Consider the following 17018-nt stretch of genomic DNA (forward strand, 5'->3'; position numbering starts at 1 on the left):
CTCAGTTTGGAACTTAACCTGTCCAGCCAAGTTGCACGTGGGACTCTGTCGTGCTATTTTGACGAACAAACATTTGAAGATAAACCCGAGCCGCCCTGCGTGCAACTTGGCCCGAATACAACAAGACACCTACTATTTGAATGCAAGGCTGACGTGGAGGTTTGGAAGCTCCTTGGGATCGATGAGATCATCAAAAAGGCCTTGCTAGTCGACAAGGCAGGTGAAGTGACTTTGGAGCATCTGTTGTGCATTCCTGAGCAAGATGTCCAAGTGCTTGCTTGGGCTACCAAAGTTGAAAGAAACAGTGGCGACACCGATGACAGCCTGCTACTTGTGGTATGAGCACTGTAAGTTGACACACAGAGAAGGAACACGAAATGCTACTGAAATTAATATGGCAGTGAGATGTTTGGCAGCTAACTATATTATCTCATACAGTCCTAAGGCCGAAGTGAGATCAGCCGCTTGGTTGAAACAAAGATATGACTACGTTAAGGTAAACATTGATGCAGGTTTTGATGTGGACACGCTCCAGGAACGGTTCATACGAGACCATCATGAAAAGTTCATTGCAGCTGCAAATAAAAATATTGATTTTTGCTTTGACTCATTCACGACGAAGGCAGTTGCAGTGAGGTTTTGAATGAACCTGACACGTATAGTTGGATGCAGTAAGATCGAGGGGAAAATATCTGGTGCTACCGGCTCTTAGGTGCTACCGTGAAACGGGCATCCGAGAGCCATTGGATCTCATATCCGACGACATCTAAGAAGCTATTGTATCTGCGCGTAATTTTCAAACTAGGATGACGTTGTTTGACCGAAAACTACAAAAAATTTCTGGAGTGTTTGACAAAAAAAACTACTAGTTTAGGGGTCGGCGTCCCACAGAACTACCACTTTTAAAATTTTGACCGAAAACTACCGAAAATTTCTTAATCTGTCCCTAGAAACTACCAGTTTCGGTTGATGATCGTTTAGACTATTTAAACAGAAAACTGACAGGACTGGCCCGGGCGTTTGAGGCTCGTTTAAGGCGCCCGTCTGGGTCGAAATTTCGTGGCCGATCAGTAACCGGCTTGTCCGCCCGGGCGTTAGAAGCAGGTTTGGGGCACCCGGCTGTAGATGCTCTTAGGGAATCTCCATGGCGGTGCCATAAAACACCCGCAACCGTTTGAATGGACGCATCGGGACGTTTTTTTTACTATCCAAAGCGGTGTAAAATGTCGGATGCGTTTGCGTGTCCGAATTCCCATAAACCGAATGCAAAGTTAGAGGATGTTTGCGGGAGTATGGACCGGGCATGTGGTGCGCCTCATGCCTCCGATTGTTATACTAGCTCGGTTGAACATTAACCCAACAGACACGTGGGACTCTGTTTAAGAAAATACAGCTCGGACTAAAATCCATCCAAACAGCTTCTTCTATACATAGCAATTTTTCGTCTTTTTTGCCACAAATATGTTTTTTGGTATTCTTTTCATGAAATTTCACACGAAAGTAGATTAGAGACCCAAGTTTGATATCCCTAAATCCCCTTTTCTTTTCTTGGTATTTTTTTCAACTTAACATTCATATAGGGGCTGGAGCACCCCGGTGCTACAAAACCTCTTCCCGCTGTAGATGCTCTAATAAATTTCATAGGTTGCATATATGCTCTTCTCAATGGGTAGTAATTACTGTAAAATTATGGAGTAAAAGATGGAATTAACTGATGAGCCTAAAGGTGTTGGAAGGAGTAGGACAGGACAGCATCACATCTGTTGTTTATCACTTCCTAATTCCAAGTTTAGAGGGTGGTTTGATAATTCTGATGAGTGTTGTTAAGCCTGCACACGTGTTCCTATCCTATGTAGTCATATATCTCTTATAAATGCAAATACCTGAGGCAATAGTGGGCAGAAAAGAGTTGGCTGCGTGCTGCAGGTGGGAACGTCTTGTGGGCCCTATGTGCATATGGACACCACCATCGCCATCCCTCCACCTTTCAAGTTTTCGTCGCATCTCTTTATTTTAACCATCCCTCCGACATAATCAATCAATAGTCAGAGACTCATAGTAACTGGTTCCTCAGGCCACCACCAGCGCCATTGATTGTCTTTGCAACGGTGTGTGTCTGCTCCTTGTGATTTCAAAAGTAAAAAAAATAAAAAATTGTTAGGTCCACATATATACTGGTGTTGAACAGAATCAAAGAAAAACAAATTTACCTCCTAGCCTCCTACTCCCTCCGTTCCAAATTACTCGTCGCAGAAATGGATGTATTTAGAACTAAAATACATATAGATACATCGATACTTGCGACAAGTAATTCGGAACGGAAGGAGTACAAAAGTTGGAGAATAACACTGTTGCTAATGAGTGAGAGAGAGAGAGGGGGGGGGGGATATGTCTGTGGTCTGTAGCTAAAATCGACCCTTCAATCATAGTTCACTCACCAGAAAAGAAAATGCAGTCACAACACACGCGATCCCTTGATCTGGAATGAACTTGCCACCTTTTTACCATATATCTTAGTGACCCTACCACTGATTTGGAAGCAACCTACCAGTCTTCAGACCAAAAGTAGACAAGAGCACATGCAGGTAACTTTTAGGCGATGCCGAGCTCCTTTCCTCGACCCTCCTTCTGCTCCATCTTGTAAGCAGACATGGAAGCAGCAGCAGACGAGGAGAGGCCCCTGCTACATCTGCAACCGCTGCTTAATCAGGTATACTGTCTTACACTCCACTTCTCTTCTTCTCTTACTCCTTGTCAGTCCTCCGCGAGAGATTTACAGTTTCAATTTTCCAAACTGGATGTCCTGGTACTGTGATGTAGGATGTAGGTTCAGAATACACCAGCGATGGATCTGTTGACATCAACAATCAGCCTGCTCTGAAGCACAACACAGGCAATTGGAGGGCGTGCTACATGATTTTAGGTACCAGACAAGAGTGATTCACTCATGCAAACTGCTCCTGTTTTTTCTCTTCTTCTCTTTTTGCTGCTGACCCCCTCAACGCATCTCAGGCGTCGAGTTTTGCGAATGCGTCGCCTTCTTTGCAATCGCGTCCAACTTGGTGACCTACCTCACCACGGTGCTCCACGAAAGCAAGGTCGCCGCCGCGCGGGATGTCTCTGCCTGGGTTGGCGCATGCTTCCTCGCGCCACTTATTGGGGCCTTCTTGGCTGACACATATCTGGGAAGATACTGTATGATGGTTGTTTTCCTTCCGGTCTACACCATTGTAAGTACGGCTAGCACAGCACAGCTAACCCACCAGATCTCTGTAATGATAATTGTGACTCTCAACACTGCAAATTTGATAGGGGATGCTCGTGCTCACGGTCTCAGCATCAGTCCCGACATCCTACTACCATGGTGATGTTCATCATGCTGTGGTGGTGTACCTAGGACTTTATCTTGCCGGGCTTGGGAGCGCTGGCATCAAACCCTGCGCGTCGGCCTTCGGCGCCGACCAGTTCGACAGCGAGGACCTGACAGAGCTGGAGAAGAAGGGCTCCTTCTTCAACTGGTACTACTTCCTGCTCAATCTCGGCTCCCTTCTGTCGAGCACACTGCTTGTTTGGCTGCAGGACAATGGTTGGTGGGGGCTCAGTTTCGCGATCCCAACGGTGCTCATGGCTTTGGGCCTAGCAGTGTTTGTTGGTGGCTCCAGAGTGTACAGGTTCAGGAAACTGAGAGCAAGCCCATTCACGAGCATCTGTTAGGTGCTTGTTGCGGCCGTCAGGAAGTGGCATGTGCAACTGCCAGATGATATATCGTCCTTGTACGAGCCGACCAGTTCGTTATCAGCACCTGAATCAAGTCACAATATTCAGCATACGAATCAATTCAGGTACTTCAATTATTGCATTACTAAAATCAACCCATAGTCTAAATTTGACATTTAGAAACAAGTTATTTCATTGAGCTATGGCATCTTTTTGTGCAATTGTGAGGTGTGACATCTTTTTTGCAAGCACAAAAGATATCAGAAAATGAGTAGGGCGTTTTGGTGACCGAGCACCATGGAGCCCTTTATTTCTGAAAAATTCAAAATTCAAACTTTTTGACTTCAAAAAATTCTGAAAATAAATATGCAACTATACACGGATGAAATGTATGTGCATGTAAAAATTCAAGATGAAATACTTCGAAATGCGACCTACACAAAAAAGACAAATTTCTGAACTTTGAGGATGAATAGTAACATGTGTTAAAAAGCCTCAGATTTGTCTTTTTTGCACAGCCTTCATTTCAACGTATTTCATCCTAAAAATTTACACACATGTGTGTTATGCCTTCATGTATATCTGTAATTTTTTTCAGATTTTTTTGAATTGTAAAAATATGAATTTTCATGAATTTTGTGTTTTTCAAAAACCGGCCTCCATGGAGGCCGAGCTCCAAAAGGCATTTTCGTCAGAAAATTTGCTACAAAACGATATCTAGAAACTGCATCTATGAGTAAACTTAAAGTGCGAGACCTTACCTCTTATATATAAGTTATAATTATGTGATTGCATTCTTCAGGTTTCTAGACAAGGCTGCCGCGGTGCTGCCCCCGTTAGACAAGACATGCACGGCGTTGCCGATGTGTTCATGGAGTCTCTGCACAGTGACCCAAGTTGAGGAGCTGAAGATACTGCTACGGATGTTACCCGTCTGGGCGTCGTTCGTGATCTTCTACTCAGTCGCTGGGCAAAGCGCATCGACATTTATCGAGCAGGGGATGGTCATGGACAACCACGTCGGCCAGTTCGCAATCCCACCTGCCTCCCTCTCTATTGTCAGCGTGTTCAGCGTCCTTATTGGGGTTTTCATCTACGAATCCGTGCTAGTGCCACTCGTGCGGCGTTATACCGGCAAGGCGAAGGGCTTCTCGCAGACGCAGCGCCTTGGAATTGGCTTTGCACTGTCCATGCTGACCATGGTGTACTCAGCAATGCTTGAGATGAAAAGGCTGGCCATCGCGCAAGCCAGTGGCCTGGCAGACCAGAATGTGCCTGTGCCAGTGAGCATTCTGTGGCAAGTTCCTGCATATGTAATGCAAGGTACAGCTGGGGTTTTCGCAGGAATCGGAATGGTGGAGTTCTTCTACGATGAGGCCCCTTACACCGTGAAGAGCCTTTGTGCAGCATTCTCGCAGCTTGCAGTTGCGTCCGCGGCTTACTTCAACGCACTCGTATTTAGTGTTGTTGCGGTGGCCACGAAGCACGGTGGTGCGCCTGGATGGATCCCGGATAATCTGAATGAAGGGCACTTGGACTATTTCTTCTGGATGATGGCTGCTCTTAGCTTACTGAATCTGGCGCAATTTGTGCACTACTCCATGAGGCATAGAGAGAAGACAACTTCTTGACACAAAATGGTGGACACTGGACAGAAGCTTATTGACTTTCCTATCATATCACAACAAAGATGGCTTCTATGCAGTATCTGTGGATGGCGCACAGCATTATCCATCAGAATGATAGATAATAAACTGAAACTTCAATTTTTATCATTGTATATATGGTTTTACTTCCGCCTATTCTCTGTACTTAGCAGCCAACTTCAAACCAAGAGAAGAATTTGAGACAAAATTAAATAAGTTCTTTGGTGTGGGCGGATGAGCTGGTTATGCCCCCACAACTTCAAGAGATCATTTGATGCAAATCAGAGTATGGTTAACTGATGAGATCATTCAAAGTGGTATTTTTCATGCAAAAAATAAAGGACCCCAAGTGGTTTTCTTTTAATAAAGATGATCCAGTTAGGGGGTTGTTTGATAGAATATTCTGATCGTCTTTAAGGTTACTTTCATAGTCAATTGTACCAGGACAGTAGACTGAAGCTCACGAACAGGGTGGCATACTGGCCTGGATCCCCTACCTAGAACCTCTGATTCCCCTGTAATCTGAAACCTTACCACTTGTACCCCCCCCCCCTATGCAGTGGGATTTTTCTGCTGCTTTGCAGGTATGAGAAATATATTCAGGTAGGGCTTCTCGTCCGCTTATAATCTAGTAGGACAATAATTCGAGAATGTAATCTGGTACCCCTCCGATCCATATTAATCGTTAACTTTGTACTAAACCAGCGACAATTAATATGGATCGGAGGGAGCAATAAAATTGTTCTGTGCACTTCTCTGGAACTATAAACTGTAGGTATGGCTGCAGAGTTATTTGCACAAAACACAAACCTTGTAAAAAAATCTGTTGGGTTCCAAAACTACCATTAAGAAAAATGACAATTTCAGGATTTTTCTAATGAGCATATACGAGTCCTGCAGTTACCTGAGCCTCAGGTGCAACTTCTTCCAAGCATCTCAAGCGTCAGTCCGTGCGTAGGCAAATCGCCGAACACGTTGGGCGCGTTCCGTGGAAAGGGCAAAAGTAACCTGTTGGCTGCTGCCGAGAGGCGCGATGCGGCGGCGGTGATGCTCATCCAGCGACAGCAGCATGTGGCGGCTGCGGCGAAGGCCGTTGCAACGAGCGCTCCTCCACGAGGGTGGCGGCGGCGGCGGTCTGGCACGCACGCTCTCGCCATGGCGAGTGCGGAGGCCGCACGGCCGGCTTGGGCCTCTGTACGAGCACAACCGTGTCCACACGGATACAGTAATGGCTTTTTTTTCTCCCTCATCATGTAAGACGTTTTTTTGGCACTAGTACACTGTCAAAAAACATCTTACATTATACTCTCTCCGTTCCGAATTATTTGTCTTGGACTTGTTTAGATACGGATGTATCTAGACTCATTTTAGTGCTAGATATTTCCGTATCTAGACAAATCTAAGACAAGTACTTTGGAACGGAGCGAGTAGGACGGAGGAGGGAGTATTATGGAGCATAAATTCATATTTATTGTAAAACAAAATGTAAAAAAAAGCAGAACAAAATGTAGACAACTCATCATGTTTATTTAAAAAATACGAAAATGATAAATCTCGAACGTTCATATTTTAAGCATGACCATCCGATCGTTTTTTATGACAATTTTAGTTCATGCGAGATTGATAAACATGACAATATTTCTGCCAAAAAACAAACTACGACAAAGTTGTCATGTTTTAACAAGTAAAGCCGCCACCTCGTGTCAACTTGCTGTCACATCCCTATAAATTCTTTGCAAATAGTTGTATCTTTATCCATGCATCATGTTAAATTCAAAGAAAATTGAGTCGACGGAATTTTCAGAAGCCTCGGAAAATATTAAATAAAGGGCAAGGACCCTGAAATTGCATTGAATGAATCCAAAATGCCTTAAAAACAGTTCTGAGAATTTTGGCAGGACTATATATCTAACCAAAATTATTTAGGCCCTGTTTGTTTAGACTTTTGCTTCTGTTTTTGCAGCTTTTTCACTTTGGCTAAAAAGCCATAAAAGCTCTAAGTAGATGCTTTTAGAGCTTTTTTGGCTTTTGATGAATCAATATAACAATATTTAGCTTCAAAAGCCATAAGAGCTATAAAAGCACCTATTTAGGAGCTTTTATGGTTTTTTGGTTAAAGTGAAAAAGGTACAAAAGCATAAGCAAAAGCTCAAACAAACAGGGGCAGTATTGGGCGCCGGTGCGCCGGCCCAACATTTCGGCCGGTCGCCTAGCACCCGTCGGATTGGCACCATCTGAACCGCTTAGGCCTTATCTTCTTCCTCCAATCTGAAAACGATTCCCGCGGGTGAAGCTTCCTTCCCACGCGCATGACAGAAGACGCCTGAAAATCACCTCGTGTCCTCCAGCTTGTAGCACCTTGGGGCTCACCTTTCGTAGCAAACGACGGCACACGACCCCGTCGCCGGCCGCTTGGAGCACCGCTGCTCGCCACGCCCACACCCAAGGTCGTCGCCGCAAAAAACGTGGAGGCCGTCGATGTATCTTATCTGTCCATCGCTGTCATTGGAAGAACTTGTCCAATAGCCTCACAGCTCCACCTCCCAAAATCCTTGTAGCTCCACCTCCCATGACGAGCCCCCGTCGAAGCAATCATCGACGCCAGTCATGGCGAAAAACGGCAATGGATGCAGCAAAATGTTGTCACCGCCGTCACAGGTTGGGATCATCATCATTAATGGTTGCAGCATATGTCAACGCGGGTCATAGCAAAAAAAGACGATGGATGCAACAAAAATGGCATCTGCCGTTGCAGGTCAAAGCTGTGACATGAATGGTTGAAGCTTTTTCCATTGTCGTATGTAGCTTTTGTCACCAACAGTTGCAGCTTTCTTCGTCACCCATAATTTGCGATATCTATTGTTGGAACTTATTTCGTCGCCGGTTGAAGCTTTTCTCGTCGCCGGTTGAAGCCTTTATCATCGCCGGTTGAAGCTTTCGTGTTTGCGTAGTGCCAACACCCCCAAAAATTGGTTCCATCAATTGAAGCTTTTGGTGACGCTGGTTGTAACTTGCTCGATCACCCTATGCAGCTTTAATGTTTTGAGCAATGGCTAACCGCATATTTTGGTCGTCTTCTTCTTTTTTTGAAAAATCACCGGGGGGAGCTCCCCACCTGAATACATTTCTCAATTTTGTAACCAAACGTTTGTCTGATTACAAAGGTGAATTACATAAGCATGTGTAGACGTGATGAGAGATAGGAGCGCCATGAGGAGGCGGCCTGTTTATGCTCTGGCTTCTTGATCCGGTGCGTCCAGAGTATGAGGTCGTCGATGATTCGCTTGAGGGTGAAGATGTTGTGGTGACTCTATTGCTTGAAAGTCATAGCGTTCGTGGAATCCCAAATATTCCACAGTATGATGAGGAGGACGGAGTGCCAAATTAGCACATCCACCTGGGGAGGGAGATGGCAGTCCCAAAGGTCGTCGATGGTGTCGGTTGCAGCACCATGGAGGGGTAGCTTTTAGGTTTCATGGGGGAGAGGAGATGCTTGCAGCGGAGGGGAAGGAGGTGCTTGTGCAAGCAGCAAGGGGGCACGCCCTTAACGCTGGCGAACTCGTAGCGCGGGAGGCGAGATGGAATCAGCAGGAGGCGAGAGGAAGAAGAAGCGGAGCAGAAAGAAGAATAAAAACGTGAAAAGGACGTCTAGCTTAAGGCTCACTGATAACCCACAAGTATAGGGTATCGCAACAGTTTTCGAGGGTAGAGTATTCAACCCAAATTTATTGATTCGACACAAGGGGAGCCAAAGAATATTCTCAAGTATTAGCAGCTGAGCTGTCAATTCAACCACACCTAGAAACTTAATATCTGCAGCAAAGTATTTAGTAGCAAAGTAATATGATAGTAGTGGTAATGGTAGCAAAAGATAATAGTAGCAAAAGTAGTGTTTTTGGTATTTTGTAGTGATGATAGCAATAGCAACGGAAAAGTAAAAAAGCGAAGAACAATATATGGAAAGCTCGTAGGCAATGAATCAGTGATGGAGAATTATGACGGATGCGGTTCATCATGTAATAGTCATAACCTAGGGTGACACAGAACTAGCTCCAATTCATCACTGTAATGTAGGCATGTATTCCGAATATAGTCATACGTGCTTATGAAAAAGAACTTGCATGACATCTTTTGTCCTACCCTCCCGTGGCAGCGGGGTCCTAACGGAAACTAAGGGATATTAAGGGCTCCTTTTAATAGAGTACCGGACCAAAGCATTAACACATAGTGAATACATGAACTCCTCAAACTACGGTCATCACCGGTAAGTATCCTGATTATTGTCACTTCGGGGTTAACGGATCATAACACATAATAGGTGACTATAGACTTGCAAGATAGGATCAAGAACTCTCATATATTGATGAAAACATAATAGGTTCAGATCTGAAATCATGGCACCCGGGCCCTAGTGACAAGCATTAAGCATAGCAAAGACATAGCAATATCAATCTCAAAACATAGTGGATACAAGGGATCAAACCCTAACAAAACTAACTCGATTACATGATAAATCTGATCCAACCCATCACCGTCCAGCAAGCCTACGATGGAATTACTATGCACGGCGGTGAGCATCATGAAATTGGTGATGGAGGATGGTTGATGATGACGATGGCGACAGATTCCCCTCTCCGGAGCCCCGAACGGACTCCAGATCAGCCCTCCCGAGAGGTTTTAGGGCTTGGCGGCGGCTCCGTATCATAAAACACGATGGATCCTTCTCCTTTATTTTCCCCTGAAAGCAAATATATAGAGTTGGAGTCGCGGTCAGAGGAGCTCCAGGGGGCCCACGAGGTAGGGGGCGCGCCCCCCACCCTCGTGGCTAGGGTGTGGGCCCCCTGGTCTTCATCTTATGTAAGGATTTTTTATTATTTCAAAAAAGACGTTCCGTGAAGTTTCAGGTCATTCCGAGAACTTTTGTTTCTGCACATAAATAACACCATGGTAATTCTGCTGAAAATAGCGTCAGTCCGGGTTAGTTCCATTCAAATCATGCAAGTTAGAGTCCAAAACAAGGGCAAAAGTGTTTGGAAAAGTAGATACGACAAAGACGTATCAACTTCCCCAAGCTTAAACCTTTGCTTGTCCTCAAACAATTCAGTTGATAAACTGAAAGTGATAAAGAAAAACTTTTACAAACTCTGGTTGCTCTTGTTGTTGTAAATATGTAAAGCCAGCATTCAAGTTTTCAGCAAAGATTATGAACTAACCATATTCACAACAACACATAGGTCTCATGTTTACTCATATCAATGGCATAATCAACTAGCGAGCAATAATAATAAATCTCGGATGACAACACTTTCTCAAAACAATCATAATATGATATAACAAGATGGTATCTCGCTAGCCCTTTCTGAGACCGCAAAACATAAATGCAGAGCACCTTTAAAGATCAAGGACTGACTAGACATTGTAATTCATGGTAAAAGAGATCCAATCAAGTCATACTCAATGTAAACTAACAGTAATGAATGCAAATGGCAGCGGTGTTCTCCAACTGTTGCTTTTTAATAAGAGGATGATGACTCAACATGAAAGTAAATAGATAGGCCCTTCTCAGAGGGAAACAGGGATTTGTAGAGGTGCCAGAGCTAGCTCAGTTTTGAAATAGAGGTGAATAATATTTTGAACGGTATACTTTCATTGTCAACATAACAACCAAGAGATGGCGATATCTTCCCTGCTACACACATTATTGTTGGAAATATGCCCTAGAGGCAATAATAAAAGCATTATTATTATATTTCCTTGTTCATGATAATTGTCTTTATTCATGCTATAATTGTGTTATCCGGAAATCGTAATACATGTGTGAATAACAGACACCAACATGTCCCTAGTAAGCCTCTAGTTGACTAGCTCGTTGATCAACAGATAGTCATGGTTTCCTGACTATGGACATTGGATGTCATTGATAACGAGATCACATCATTAGGAGAATGATGTGATGGACAAGACCCAATCCTAAACATAGCATAAAGATCGTATAGTTCGTTTGCTAGAGTTTTTCCAATGTCAAGTATCTTTTCCTTAGACCATGAGATCGTGTAACTCCCGGTTACCGTAGGAGTGCTTTGGGTATACCAAACGTCACAACGTAACTGGGTGACTATAAAGGTAGACTATGGGTATCTCCGAAAGTATCTGTTGGGTTGACACGGATCAAGACTGGGATTTGTCACTCCGTATGACGGAGAGGTATCACTGGGCCCACTCAGTAATGCATCATCACAATGAGCTCAAAGTAACCAAGTGTCTGGTCACGGGAGCATGCATTACGGTACGAGTAAAGTGACTTGCCGGTAATGAGATTGAACGAGGTATTGGGATACCGACGATCGAATCTCGGGCAAGTAACATATCGATTGACAAAGGGAATTGCATACGGGGTTGCTTGAATCCTCGACATCGTGGTTCATCCGATGAGGTCATCATGGAGCATGTGGGAGCCAACATGGGTATCCATATCCCGCTGTTGGTTATTGACCGGAGAGTCGTCTCGGTCATGTCTGCCTGTCTCCCGAACCCGTAGGGTCTACACACTTAAGGTTCAGTGAAGCTAGGGTTGTGAAGATATGTATATGCAGTAACCCGAATGTTTTTCGGAGTCCCGGATGAGATCCCGGATGTCACGAGGAGTTCCGGAATGGTCCGGAGGTAAAGAATTATATATAGGAAGTGCTATTTCGGCCATCAGGACAAGTTTCGGGGTCACCGGTATTGTACCGGGACCACCGGAAGGGTCCCGGGGGTCCACCGGGTGGGGCCACCTGCCCCGGGGGCCACATGGGCTGTAGGGGGTGCGCCTTGGCCTATATGGGCCAAGGGCACCAGCCCCAAAAGGGCCCATGCGCCTAGGGTTTGGGGGAAACCCTAAAGGGGGGTGCCCCCTTGCTTGGGGGGCAAGCCCCCCACCCCTTGGCCGCCGCCCCCCTAGGAGATCCTAGGGCCGGCTCCCCCCCTAGACACCCCTATATATAGTGGGGGAGATGAAGGACATCACACCTCAGCCTTTTGGCGCCTCCCTCTCCCCTGTTACATCTCTCTCTCGTAGTATAGGCGAAGCCCTGCTACTGTGACGCCCTGCATCCACCACCACGCCGTCGTGCTGTTGGATCTTCATCAACTTCTCCTTTCCCCTTGCTGGATCAAGAAGAAGGAGACGTTACGCTGACCGTACGTGTGTTGAATGCGGAGGTACCGTCCGTTCGGTGCTAGGATCTCCGGTGATTTGGATCACGTCGTGTTCGACTACCTCATCCCAGTTCTTTGAACGCTTCCGCTTGCGATCTGCAAAGGTATGTAGATGCATCCGATCACTCATTGCTAGATGAACTCATAGATGGATCTTGGTGAAGCCGTAGGAAATTTTTTGTTTTCTGCAACGTTCCCCAACAGTGGTATCAGAGCTAGGTCTATGCGTAGTTCTTCTTGCGCGAGTAGAACACAATTTGTTGTGGGCGTAGATGTTGTCAAATTTCTTGCCGCTACTAGTCTTATCTTGCTTCAACGGTATTGTGGGATGAAGCGGCCCGGACCAACCTTACACGTATGCTTACGTGAGACCGGTTCCACCGACTAACATGCACTAGTTGCATAAGGTGGCTGGCGGGTGTCTGTCTCTCCTACTTTAGTTGGAGCGGATTCGATGAAAAGGGTCCTTATGAAGGGTAAATAGAAGTTGACAAATCACGTTGTGGCTTTCACGTAGGTAAGAAAACGTTCTTGCTAGAGTGCGTCTAACTTGTTTTTGCAGCAAGTGCTTTGTGATATGATATGGCCAAAGTTGTGATGAATGATGAATGATCTATATATGATGTATGAGTTGTTCATGCTATTGTAATAGGAATCACGACTTGCATGTCGATGAGTATGACAACCGGCAGGAGCCATAGGAGTTGTCTTTATTTTTGTATGACCTGCATGTCATTGAGAAACGCCATGTAAATTACTTTACTTTATTGCTAAACGCATTAGCCATAGTAGTAGAAGTAATAGTTGGCGAGCAACTTCATGGAGACACGATGATGGAGATCATGATGATGGAGATCATGGTGTCAAGCCGGTGACAAGATGATCATGGAGCCCCAAGATGGAGATCAAAGGAGCTATGTGATATTGGCCATATCATGTCATGTTTATTATTTGATTACATGTGATGTTTATCATGTTTTGCATCTTGTTTACTTAGAACGACGGTAGTAAAAAAGATGATCCCTCATAATAATTTCAAGAAGTGTTCCCCCTAACTGTGCACCGTTGCGACAGTTCGTTGTTTCAATGCACCACATGATGATCGGGTGTTTGATCCAAACGTTCACATACAACGGGTGTAAGACAGATTTACACATGCAAACACTTATGTTGACTTGACGAGCCTAGCATGTACAGACATGGCCTTGGAACACAGAAGACCGAAAGGTCGAGCATGAGTCGTATAGAAGATATGATCAACATGAAGATGTTCACCGACGTTGACTAGTCCATCTCACGTGATGATCAGACACGGCCTAGTTGACTCGGATCATGTTATACTTAGATGACTAGAAGAGGCATGTCTATCTAAGTGGGAGTTCATTGAATAATTTGATTAGATGAACTTAATTATCATGAACTTAGTCTAAAATATTTATAATATATCTTGTAGATCAAATGGCCAACGTAGTCCTCAACTTCAACGCGTTCCTAGAGAAAACCAAGCTGAAAGACGATGGCAGCAACTATACGGAATGGGTCCGGAACCTGAGGATCATCCTCATAGCTGCCAAGAAAGATTATGTCCTACAAGCACCGCTAGTCCCACAGAACCAAGACGTTATGAACGCTTGGCAGACACATGCTGATGACTACTCCCTCATTCAGTGCGGCATGCTTTACAGTTTAGAGCCGGGGCTCCAAAAGCGTTTTGAGAGACATGGAGCATATGAGATGTTCGAAGAGCTGAAAATGGTTTTTCAAGCTCATGCCCGGGTCGAGAGATATGAAGTCTCCGACAAATTCTTTAGCTGTAAGATGGAGGAAAATAGTTCTGTCAGTGAGCACATACTCACTATGTCTGGGTTACATAACCGCTTGACTCAGCTGGGAGTTAATCTCCCGGATGATGCGGTCATCGACAGAATCCTCCAGTCGCTCCCACCAAGCTACAAGAGCTTTGTGATGAACTTCAATATGCAGGGGATGGAAAAGACCATTCCTGAGGTATTTGCAATGCTGAAATCAGCAGAGGTAGAAGTCAAGAAGGAACATCAAGTGTTGATGGTCAATAAAACCACTAAGTTCAAGAAGGGCAAGGGTAAAAATAACTTCAAGAAGGACGGCAAGGGAGTTGCCGCGCCCGGCAAGCAAGCTGCTGGGAAGAAGCCAAAGAATGGACCCAAGCCCGAGACTGAGTGCTTTTATTGCAAGGGAAGTGGTCACTGGAAGCGGAACTGCCCCAAATACTTAGCAGACAAGAAGGCCGGCAAAACAAAAGGTATATATGATATACATGTAATTGATGTGTACCTTACTAGTACCCGTAGTAGCTCCTGGGTATTTGATACCGGTGCAGTTGCTCACATTTGTAACTCAAAGCAGGGGCTGCGGAATAAGCGGAGACTGGCAAAGAACGAGGTGACGATGCGCGTCGGGAATGGTTCCAAGGTCAATGTGATCGCCGTCGGCATGCTACCTCTATATTTGCCTTCGGGATTAGTTTTAAACCTTAATAATTGTTATTTAGTGCCAGCTTTGAGCATGAACATTGTATCGGGATCTCGTTTAATTCGAGATGGCTACTCATTTAAATCCGAGAATAATGGTTGTTCTATTTATATGAGAGATATGTTTTATGGTCATGCTCCTATGGTGAATGGTTTATTCTTAATGAATCTCGAGCGTAACGCTACACATATTCATAGTGTGAGTACCAAAAGATGTAAGGTTGATAATGATAGTCCCACATATTTGTGGCACTACCGCCTTGGTCACATAGGTGTCAAACGCATGAAGAAGCTCCATGCTGATGGACTTTTAGAGTCTCTTGATTATGAATCATTTGACACGTGCGAACCATGCCTCATGGGTAAAATGACCAAGACTCCGTTCTCAGGAACAATGGAGCGAGCAACCAACTTATTGGAAATCATACATACTGATGTGTGCGGTCCAATGAGTGTTGAGGCTCGCGGTGGCTATCGTTATGTTCTCACCCTCACTGATGACTTGAGTAGATATGGGTATATCTACTTAATGAAACACAAGTCTGAAACCTTTGAAAAGTTCAAGGAATTTCAGAGTGAGGTTGAGAATCAACGTGACAGGAAGATCAAGTTTCTACGATCAGATCGTGGAGGAGAATACTTGAGTCACGAATTTGGCACACACTTAAGAAAATGTGGAATAGTTTCACAACTCACGCCGCCTGGAACACCTCAGCGTAATGGTGTGTCCGAACATCGTAATCGCACTTTATTAGATATGGTGCGATCTATGATGTCTCTTACCGATTTACCACTATCTTTTTGGGGCTATGCTTTAGAGACTGCCGCATTCACTTTAAATAGGGCTCCGTCGAAATCCGTTGAGATGACACTGTATGAATTATGGTTCGGGAAGAAACCTAAGCTATCGTTTCTAAAAGTTTGGGGATGTGATGCTTATGTCAAGAAACTTCAACCTGAAAAGCTCGAACCCAAGTCGGAAAAATGCGTCTTCATAGGATACCCTAAAGAAACTGTTGGGTATACCTTCTACCTCAGATCCGCAGGCAAGATCTTTGTTGCCAAGAATGGATTCTTTCTAGAGAAAGAGTTTCTCTCGAAAGAAGTAAGTGGGAGGAAAGTAGAACTTGATGAAGTATTACCTCTTGAACCGGAAAATGGCGCAACTCAAGAAAATGTTCCTGAGGTGCCTGCACCGACTAGAGAGGAAGTTAATGATAATGATCAAGATACTTCTGATCAAGCTCCTACTGAAATTCGAAGGTCCACAAGGACACGTTCCGCACCAGAGTGGTACGGCAACCCTGTCTTGGAAATCATGTTGTTAGACAACGGTGAACCTTGGAACTATGAAGAAGCGATGGCGGGCCTGGATTCCGACAAATGGCTAGAAGCCATGAAATCCGAGATAGGATCCATTTATGAAAACGAAGTATGGACTTTGACTGACTTGCCCGTTAAACAGCGATCCATAGAAAATAAATGGATCTTTAAGAAGAAGACAGACGTGGATGGTAATGTGACCATCTATAAAGCTCGGCTTGTCGCTAAGGGTTATCGACAAGTTCAAGGTGTTGACTACGATGAGACTTTCTCACCGGTAGCGAAGCTACAGTCCGTCCGAATCATGTTAGCAATTGCCGCATTTTACGATTATCAGATTTGGCAAATGGACGTCAAAACGGCATTCCTTAATGGTTTCCTTAAGGAAGAATTGTATATGATGCAGCTGGAAGGTTTTGTCGATCCTAAGAATGCTGACAAAGTGTGCAAGCTCCAACGCTCGATTTATGGGTTGGTGCAAGCATCTCGGAGTTGGAACATTCGCTTTGATGAGATGATCAAAGCGTTTGGGTTTACGCAGACTTACAAAGAAGCCTGCGTTTACAAGAAAGTGAGTGGGAGCTCTGTAGCATTTCTCATATTATATGTAGATGACATACTT

At 44.7% G+C, this 17018-nt stretch overlaps 1 long non-coding RNA gene and 1 pseudogene across 1 annotated transcript; one reads left to right on the forward strand and one right to left on the reverse strand.

The window, feature by feature from the left end:
* Positions 1-1761: 1761 nt before the first annotated feature.
* LOC123087272 (uncharacterized) lies at positions 1762-6570 on the reverse strand. Its single transcript, XR_006441288.1, has 3 exons — positions 6268-6570; positions 2439-3802; positions 1762-2122 (listed from the first exon to the last, which is right to left on the reverse strand). It is a non-coding gene; the product is annotated as an uncharacterized lncRNA (long non-coding RNA).
* LOC123087271 (protein NRT1/ PTR FAMILY 8.3-like) lies at positions 2521-6077 on the forward strand (annotated as a pseudogene).
* Positions 6571-17018: the final 10448 nt, after the last annotated feature.

Source organism: Triticum aestivum, chromosome 4A (genome assembly GCF_018294505.1).
Source record: "Triticum aestivum cultivar Chinese Spring chromosome 4A, IWGSC CS RefSeq v2.1, whole genome shotgun sequence".
NCBI lineage: Eukaryota > Viridiplantae > Streptophyta > Magnoliopsida > Poales > Poaceae > Triticum > Triticum aestivum.